This window comes from Micropterus dolomieu, linkage group LG15, assembly GCF_021292245.1.
Source record: "Micropterus dolomieu isolate WLL.071019.BEF.003 ecotype Adirondacks linkage group LG15, ASM2129224v1, whole genome shotgun sequence".
NCBI lineage: Eukaryota > Metazoa > Chordata > Actinopteri > Centrarchiformes > Centrarchidae > Micropterus > Micropterus dolomieu.
Window position 1 is genome coordinate 6,892,467 of NC_060164.1, and position 10,908 is coordinate 6,903,374.

Sequence of the window (10,908 nt, forward strand, 5' to 3'; positions counted from 1 at the left end):
AGTGAGGGAGCTTTAGGATCATTGTACAAATAACTCAGCAGCTGCAGGTGCAGGTTTTGTTTTGGTCACTAGATGCCGTCTGAGCGTGCTCGCTGGTGACGTCACGTTTGCAGGAGCTAAAAGCCCGATGAGAGCAGATGACCCTCGCCGGGTGCGGTGGCGCGCGCCTGTAATCCAAGCTACCGGGAGGCTGAGGCTGGCGGACCGTTTGAGCTCAGGAGCTCTGAGCTGCAGCGGACTATGCCGATCGGGTGTCCGCACTAAGTTCGGTATCGATATGGTGCTCCTGGGGGAGCCCGGGACCACCAGGTCGTCTAAGGAGGGGTGCACCGGCCCAGGTCGGAAACGGAGCAGGTCAAAGCCCCCGTGCCGCTCAGTAGTGGGATCGCGCCTGTGAATAGACGCTGTAGTGCAGCCTGAGTAATACAGCGGGACCCAGTCTTTTTACACACTTCCTACTCTTCAACAATCAGCTGGGACAACACGCACCGTCAACTACAAGCTCTTTATGTCCTATAGCTGCTTCATTATCTTCTTGTTTCCGTCACAAAGCAGCTGTGTTTGTTTGGCCTGCACCGCCTCCTCCTGGAGGAGAGGAGCAATGACCATCAATCACAGCAGTCAGTGCAGCGACACAGATACAGAAACTAACAGGAGTTTATTTCAGTGTGTTGACATAATTGAAACAAATGTGCTCTCATTGTGTTAACAAAGATCTTGTGCGATGAACAATGCCAACAACCAATAAGATGTGCATTGATTGACATGTGACACGTGAAGTGTTTTTTTATTTATTTTTTATAATCAATGGCTCATGGCTTACTGTGACACTTACAACAGTCATCATTAATGGTCAAGACCTGTGCTACTGTGACAATGTCCGCTGTGAAAAAAGGCTTTTGGCTTATTAGAAAGTTAGTTGGCCTTGGTTAATAAAAAGAGTAATTTTCTCATTCTCATTTTACAATAAGCTGTCTTACTTTCAATTGACTTATAAAGAACAGTATTCACCAATTCAACAAATTATGTCACATTTCTCCTCTGCAACCAACTTCTGAAAAGCCTGCCTTAGTAATTCCAACTGGAGTAGTGACAGACATTACGGATTGAAAATTTGTGGACGGAAGCTCCTCATTACAGGGTAAGTCTGGGTCCTTGGTCTGAGAATTAAAGCAATTAATTCAATTCAAATTAGCTTTATTGGCATGAATGTGTAACAACAATATTGTCAAAGCATCATACAAACTACATAAGAACAATCAACCCCATACATTTCATTAAACAATTAATTAAAGCGTAAAGTAATTAATGCATATGTTTGTTTGTGTTAGAAAAATATAAATATAATATAAATATAAAATATATTAAAAATTCAAATAAAATAAATAAAACAGTAAGCGTGTGTGTGTGTGTGTGTGTGTTAAAAAAATAAAAATATATTAACATTAAAATAAAATAAATAGATAATGTTATGTAAAAACAAAACAATTACTAAAATATCAAACTAATAAATATCAAAATAATAATAATAATTTGAAAAATTGTGTAATTATTTAGCAGTCTGAGTTTCCACTGGTTGTCTTCACTTCATGGCATGAGGAGATATATTTTGCAGCAATTATTTGACATTTGGGCATTTCTCCCAGTAAATAGGGGAGTTTCTGTGTGTCTGATATGGTTTGTACAGCGGGGGGATTAGAGTCTGCACCAGGTTGGGTGAGAGGGGGGGAGTCCTCAAGGAAAGGGCTGTGGTCCTTCAGCAGGTGTAGTGGGAGTTTGGCTGGATGTGGTCTGGATCTGAGAGGCGGGTGTGACGGCAGAAAATTGTTTTCTTCTTACACTTATAATCTTTTATGTAAGTACTTATAAGAGTGCTACTTTTCTCCTTTTATTATGTCTTATATATTGTTTTAAATCTTTAACCTGTTCCATCTTTATTATTGTTCTTGTTATTCCAGTCTGTCCACATGTGTGGGGTTTAGGTCAGGGATGTGGGGTTGTTGATTGTTTTCCTCACTAGCTGTTCTTCTCCTTCCTTGACTGGGACGAGTCAAGGATGGGGGATATTTAATGGTTTCAGAGTGTGTAGATATCATGAAACAGTTGTTGATCTTCAAGCTTCTGTGTTCTGTTTAAAACTGCACTACTGCTGTTATTGATGGCATTGTGATTTCAGTGTCCAGTAGTTTGCCGAAAACAAGCGTTTAGCAGCAAGCCTTAAACATGACTTCTCACCAATTAAGCTTTAATTGTTTTTCAAGGTAACTTAATATTATGTGATGTAATATATAGCACTGCTTATTCCATTATTTCCACAGTATATTCTTATCATAACAACCACTGCTACGTATGAAACAAAATATCCCATCCTAATTTTAAAACATTTGTTTGTCAGGTGAATTGTATTCCTAAGGATTATTTTATTGTTGAACAAACACAGTCAATACAAAATATCATTGAACCTCAAACCTGAATGTTTAACTAAGAAAAAGTGAGTTTTTCTATTAGGCAGCAAAATTACAAAAAAATATATTTCTATCAAATTAAAACAGGAACACTTTATCTACTCCATCATGTTCCAGAACTGTCTGAAACCTACCTGGAAGTAGCCTACAAGGTGCCAAGTGCTCAGAGACATGGAGGATCAACAGTGAATAAGATTAACAAGTGGAAGTGTCAAGATTGGGCCGAGAAATATCTGAAGACAGATTTTTCAAAGGTTTTATGGATCGATGGACAAGAATGACTCTTGATGGGATCACTGATGGGCTCTGCACCACTTCGACTGCGGCACCAGTAAGGTGGAGGAGGGGTAGGCTACTGGTATGGGCTGCGATCATTAAGAATTAGATATTGGACATAAAGAGCTTGTTGTTGACGGTGCGTGTTGTCCCAGCTGATTGTTGAAGAGTAGGAAGTGTGTAAAAAGACTGGGTCCCGCTGTATTACTCAGGCTGCACTACAGCGTCTATTCACAGGCGCGATCCCACTACTGAGCGGCACGGGGGCTTTGACCTGCTCCGTTTCCGACCTGGGCCGGTGCACCCCTCCTTAGACGACCTGGTGGTCCCGGGCTCCCCCAGGAGCACCATATCGATACCGAACTTAGTGCGGACACCCGATCGGCATAGTCCGCTGCAGCTCAGAGCTCCTGAGCTCAAACGGTCCGCCAGCCTCAGCCTCCCGGTAGCTTGGATTACAGGCGCGCGCCACCGCACCCGGCGAGGGTCGTCTGCTCTCATCGGGCTTTTAGCTCCTGCAAACGTGACGTCACCAGCGAGCACGCTCAGGCGACATCTAGCAGAGGTGTGGAATCGAGTCACATGACTTGGACTCGAGTCAGACTCCAGTCACAAAAATGATGACTTTAGACTGGACTTGACAAAATCAGAGAAGACTTGCGACTCGACTTTGACTTTAACAACAATGGCTCCTGACTTCACTTGGACTTGAGCCTTTTGACTTGAGATGACTTGACACTCACCATGCCCAACTATAAATTATGATATTAAAAAACTGCGCAGCGCATAAACATAGCGCGGTGCTCAATTAGACGTGGCTTTCTCCAGCAAGAGGGAACAATCACCGACCGTCAGAAGCGCGATCTCTTGTCTCTGGCAAGAAAGTCATGTTTGACATATTTTAAATGTTCAACACTGTTAGTAAGGAGGGTGGCTGAGGTTTGAGTTTTAATTTGTAGGGGGTTTAAAGTAGTGATTACATTGTCATTTTGTAACATGTACCGGGTAATTAAAAAGTACTTATTTCTAGGTCCCTCCTAAACTCAAAAGTGTGACCTCTCATTGCCTTCTACCTACCAGTCGGCTCCCTGTCAGAATTTGATTAGTATCCTTTATGTAGAAAATACTAACACTGTTGGTGGATTACACCATAAAGTGTGTCTCACTTACCATTAATCACTGGATGTTATGTATGACCTGAAGAGATCATTATTGTCAGCCCGAAAACCTGTGAAAATATAATCATTTGTATCCTCAATTCTAATTATTTCAAATTGAATGAAGACACTGGAGTTTATATTCTTATTCTATAAAAAGAATATAGCAAAGGTCTCAAGAAAATATGAAAAAAAAAAACTTTCACTCATGTATTTTTCTGTGTATATTGACAGATGCTGATGCAGTGATAGTGTCCACAGGACAAGAGGTTGTGCTCAACAGCAAATCTAACTGTCATGCCTGCATTAATGACTTAATTCCTAGTTATTTGATGATGTCCTTTGTGTATTTTCAGGCTCCAGCCTCCCTTCTGCTGTCCTGGCAGTCTTCTCTCCATCCAGTGCCGAACTCCAGTCTAACAAAGCCACTCTGGTCAGTCTGTCCAGTCAGTCTGTGCCTTCAGCAGAAGTGAGCTAGGCGGCTAGAGGGGTCTAGCGAGCAATTGGAGCTCTACCAGCATCACTGTTCAGCAACCAGACCAGACTTTTTCCACCCAGACGTCAGACTGGAGCATGAATCAGGTTTGCACATGTAGTGTCTTTGGTTTAACATACTTTAGAGAAATACATATACCTATACATTTCAATTTCAGAATAAGAATCAGATTAAGTTTTGTTTGCCAGGTATGTGTACACATACGAGGAATTTGACTTTGGATTGTACAATGCTCGCGATGTGGTAGCTCATACAATAATAATACAATAACACACAGGCTACAGTATAGAGAAACACAAATATACACACTATAAACAAAGCAATTCATTGCAATTGAGATGATTTATAACAACAATCACAATAAATTTCAGTTATAAAGCACCTTTCAAAACTACAGTTATGAAGTGATTCACAAACAAAAACAAATAAAAGAAAGCAGGAGATTAAACTCAATTCAATTGATGCTAACACAATTAATTTTATGTTATGACCTGAGTAAATACTCTGCTACTTTCCACAACTGTGTTATTAATTAATGTTGAATTATGTCTCTCAAACAGACCCACCAATTAAATTACAATATTAACTGCAGTAACTAAAAATAGATGTCAGATAAATAGAGACAGTGAAAGTACAGCATTTCCCCCTGATATGTCTAGTCGTGCAGCTGCAGAGAGATTTATTCTGAAAGTCCCCGGCCGGATGTAGCAGGTTGTCTCGAGCCTGGCCGCTGCTGCCGCTGCTGTGTGGATGATTAAAATGTCTAGCATAAGTTTTGACAAACCAAGTGTTTCAAAGACCTGGATCGCTCTGAAACGGCTGGACAAAAACGGTTCGTACAGTTTGTGTCCGTCCACTTTACGATCACTGAGAAACGATTGGTGAGCCACGTAACGTTAGCAGATGTTCGCGGTCTGTGTCCATGCCAACCAGCCTCTTTAACCCATTGTGGACTAAATGTAGATTATGCGCTCATCTTGGTCTCAGACCATGGTATAAATCCAACATACGTCTACACACGTTATTCATACATAAAGTGTTTTCTTTTTACCCTCGCTAACAGACAGGTGTAGCTAGTAAAGCGTATTATCAATAGCTAAATGATCAAAGAGTTACAGCTGTATCTGACAGTTGAGCGTGTGTGTGGCAATTGTAGCAATTAAATGTAACGTTCGGCTATCCTATAATAGCCTACTAGCGTGGTTGCAGATCTAACAGGCTAACACATCTAATTTAATAATTTACTAATGCTTTATAGATCAGTTATGAGCCATTAATGAGAACATCTACATCATATATATCATTAGTAGTCAAGTTATTAATAGATGCTCAATTCCGCAGTTATAAATGTTAATATGTCATTAATAAAAGGTTATCTGTTTCTCCCTTTCTCATAAGCAATCAGAAAAGCATACACAATCATCATCATGCAACTGTTGATAAGGGTTTTTTTTATTATAATAATCCATCAAGTCTAGAGATGTAAATGTTTAAAATCCCCTCCAGACATAATAAATTGTGCTTGATGAGGTTTTTTTTCTACATCTATGCCTGAAATATACAAACATTTTCTATATTTTCTATATCAAGTTTAATGGCCAACAACTTACAAACACCTTTTAATGGCGGTAGTAGAAAACGGTTGCATCTCATGTTGCATCTGTTGCAGATGACAGAGTGGTGGCTCTTCGAGAAGTGTCTATTCCTCCAGCAGCTGAGGTCACCACGATCATACAGGTGTGCAAGCAGTCCACTTTTATTACTGTACCTGCACAACAGGACTTTCACATCTGAAAGTCAGACCTGAGGGTTTAGAGTGCTCACAGCAAACATAGGATGTGTTGAGTTGGACAATGACCATTGTGTTTGTTGTAATTCTTACCTTCTTACTTGCTGATTTGGGACAAAACACACTTTTGGAAGATTTTGTTTTCAGTTGAATTCACTTATATCTTCACAGTTGGTGGGATTATGTTTTTCTATCTATTTTGACACTATTACTGTGAAAGCCACACACACATTACATGAAACTATGGACTTTCTTTGTTCACCCACTGACTTATTAAAACATTTTTAATATTAACAATGATAACTTATTTTGAAAAAATAACTGAAAATATCTGGCTGTATATTTTTTTTGATGTTGCATTTAATGCTATTATATTTTTTGATATCTCTTTTCAGATCATCACCTCTACCTTTGGGCTGAACTCTTCTGGTGTCATATTCAAGGTTCAAGGACTCCTTTGGCCTCATGTTAGAGATGCAGACCTATCATTGAATGCTTTCTGTTAGAAAGAAAGAAAACATGTTTGGTTGTAGCTGAAACTATCAATATGGGGTCCGAATTCTTAAAAATAAATGGAGCTGGAAAACTTCTGCTTTTGTCTGTTTGCAGATAAGAAACCACCGTGGATGTCTGATCCCTCTGAACAGCTTGATCCCTGCTAACAGCAAGCACATGTAAGGAGTCTTGACTGTAGACTATAGAATTGACATATTTCTATACATTTCTATTCATATTCACATTTACCAAACACTTGTACTATGTATTTTTCATTTCAGGCCATATGTGCTTGAGGTAGCCAAGATCTTTCAGCATGGTAAGAGCGGACTCACCTTTTGTTCTCTTTTCTTAAACTGTGGGTCAAGATCTGAACAGGGACCTGTCATTTGGGCTTCTACATAACATGAGAAGGTTGATAGTGATAAATATGAATATGAATATTATTAAATATGTACCTAAGCTGGTTAGCTTAGCTTGGCTTGGACTAAATGATTAACAGATAAGACAAACAGGTAATAAGTTAGTGAGTTTTAGGGATGCTTTTAGCTGGAATTTATTACCTTTGGACAGAGCCAGGCTAGCTGTTTCTCCCTGTTTCCAGTCTTTGTGCTATGCTAAGCTAACTGACTGCTGTCTGTAGCTTCATGCGTATCGGACAGAGTGGTATCATTTTTCTTATCTAACTCTAATAAAGTAATTAAGAGCATTTTCCAAAAATATCAAACTATTCCTTTAAACTACAGGCAACACAGCAAGTTGGTGACACTTTTCTTTAAGTTTGACCTATTTCCTATTTAACATTAACAAATGCCCTTATGGCTGCACACACTACATTATAATGTGAACTATTTATTAAATGATTATATACTGATTATAAATGCTAGGTAAAGGGACTTAAAGTAAAGTGTTACCAATTAAAATACTATTTTAAATGCTAATGGCCCATTTAATAAAGCAGATGACACATTTTTACTGCGCAAATATCACTTGAACAAAGGAAACAGAGTAGCACACACCATAGTTCCTGGCAAACTACACATCTGTCCTAAGTTTAAAATGTTCATGAACACCTGGTATTGTTGGTACTGTGTATTATATTCTCATATGTGCTCAATACACAGTGACAGTACTGCTTTATTTGTGCCTATTTTTAGCCATACTAATTGTCTTATACGTTACTTAAGTGAAACACAAATTATTTAACTCAGTAATGGTCGTGGGTTTGTCTGTTCCCAGTGCGTCCCAAACCCAGAACCATTCCCATGATCAACAAGAGCATGAAGACCAAGCCACAGGCTATTGACAGGAGGGTAAGACAAAGAAACCACATGGTGGTAACATTACAGAATGACTGGTTCACTAAATCATACAGACTGATGCATTTATTCAGCAATGCTGGTCTGCAATAAAATATTTGGAAGAGAAAATGTGAAGCTCTAATTCTCTTAAAGCAGGCAACCACTTGTCCTTTTAAATGACAATTTAGTATGTTTGAAAGTGTGAATGAGGAGATGATCTAATACTGAAAAACACCACTGACAACAATACAAAAACTAATTTTCCTCAGGTGAGGTGGAAGTCTGGCCTTTTCCTTCAGTGAAGTGATAAATAAGCAAAGTAATCATGTGTTAATCACTTTGTGGGATCGTTTCATCCAAAACACTGCATTTGGAGTAGATACAAAGAACAAAATGCCCCAAACAGATTCTATGTTTTATTGCAGATTGAGAGACTGGAGGAGCTCCTGCCTCAGATCAAACTCAGGCGCGACAAAAAACTAAGCGAGGTATTTTAACTGTCCTCTAATCCTCAAATCCTGAACACAATGTCAGCCATAACACAGCCATGTTTAAGAGTGTAACTGTGGCCACTTATTTGTGGTAAATGTTGTTTGATTGTTTGGGGAAATGTGTGAATATGAATGCGATAGTTTGTGTTATTATTACACTTTTATAGAGGTATTTTACATTCACACGCATCTCTACATCCACCTGACCTTGACCTCTCTGTCCTGTCTCAGGAGATTGAATGTCTCAACCAGAAGCTGAGGTTTCTTCATAACAGAATGCAGGTGAGTCATTCTGATCAAACATACAGTGCAAGCATCTAAGCTCTGTTCAGATTATTTTAGATCTGACAAAATAACAGATTAACTTTTAACAACTTTTTTAACAATTACAGACACTGCTACAGTTACAAGACAAAATTAATAATCTCAACTAGCAGCATTGTATTTGCTGGAAATGCTCCATAGCTTAGTAACATGGCACTGAGACAATAAAATCTGAATGTGAAAATCTAATATGGCACACATTTTGCATAGTTTGCAGCAATGCTTAGTTACTTCTAAGTTGAAGGCTTTTTGTGTGCAACCTGTCTCTGTGTTACGATACTTGCATATTGCCATTAGAACTTATAGCTGCAACCTTCTCAGAAAAAATTCCAAGGAATGTTTTCAAATAAGTCCCTGGGTTGTTTCGTCAGTCTTTGTGTTTCATGTTTGCACACACTGTCCTGCTCTGTTGCAGGTGGCAGATTCTCGCAGCTGGAAGGGAGTGCTGACCAGAGCCCCTCTGTGGTAAACCAACACACACATTTCTGGCTGTTTTAGAAGACATGAATCATCTGTGGGAATACGGTCACACTCATCATTCACTGCAGATTTGATCATGCCACCATGTGAGGATGGATCGTGATCTGGATTTTTACAATTTATTTTTATATGTATTAAAAACCTTGGACACGTCTTTCCTACAGTGTTTTCGGTAGATGAACTACTTTTTATGACCTATAGAACAGACATTTTATCTATTTCTTTCTGCCTGGAACTATAGTGAGAAATGGTGTGTGTCACTTTGTATAATTGAGGAACAACATATTTGTAAGGCTTTTGTGTCGGGCCCTACTAGAATTAACTCGGGAAGCCAATATGGCTTGACTGGCGAACAATGATTGAATAAATGACAGAATGTAACTTGTGATATAACCGTACTTTGTGTGTAACAGAAAATATGTGAAATAAAGGAGAAAAACAGTTAAATTTTTAAGTCAGTTAGACGAGCTAATAGTCAAATTTAAGACTTAAGACCTTTTAAGACCATTATGAATGAAATTTAAGACCTATATCATAACTTAAAAAAAAGAAACGCACAAAGGAAACGCAGTCACAAAATTACTTGCAGAGTAAATCAGTGTATTCAAATTAGGGTTGAGTGATGTCTACAAAATTGGCAATGTCAACAATGAAACACCGGGATGGACGATGACATTGACAAGCTACGTAATTAACAAGCTGGCATGCAGTGCACCTGCTGAAGTGAAAAATGGATCACCGGTGACTTTATCAAACATAACCTACTGCTGATGGATAAACTCAAGGGAGCAGACAGGGAGACAGAGAGAAGCAGGGAAAGCCGGTGTGTTTGCAGTGAGAGAGGTAAAGGTGTGTGTGTGAGTGCAGGGAGAAGTCGAGGCAGGCGCAAAGCAGGTATGCTACATTTATGCAACATGAGAACCACCTCCCTTCCGTATTATTACAAGCATTTCATTTGTACATCAAAATCCAAAAGAATAATCTCCTCATTAGCTTAAAAGGAATAATGTTAGTTTACATCCGTAATTTGCTTTAACGTTAGGCCTACTAACCTCTTCTCCTCCGTGGTCAACACCGTCCTTTCTTCAGGGCTGGACTGGGACAAAAAATCGGCCCGGGCATTTTGACTAGAGACCGGCCCACCAAGTATTATTGGCAAAGCCATAAAGCCTTTGAATGAAAACAAACACTGTTCTGACAGCGATGTACACTGTCTTGTTGGTATACATGTATCAATCTAATAAACTTAAACCTACATCACCCTCCCTATTCTGGTATTCTAAACAGTAATTAGCGGAAAACAAAAGACTGCTTGGTCAAGTTAACCTCCTCCTGAAATATCTACAACACATGGTGGAAACCTGAAATTAAGACAGAGAAGACTAGAGGTGAGACATGATCATTAATGAATATTAAAATTAATAAATGACAGATTTAGTGGTTTTTCAGTAGTTCTCTGGGAAGTATTAAAAAAATAGTAGTTATTGATTAGTTAATTAATAGTGAAGTACCACTTTCACCTGTGCGCTATTACTGACTAGTTAATCAGAGTTTCTTGTTAGTTAATAATAGTTACTAGATTGTTAATATTGTGTTACTCATTGTGGCTCGCGCACATTCTTCACTCGGACGCG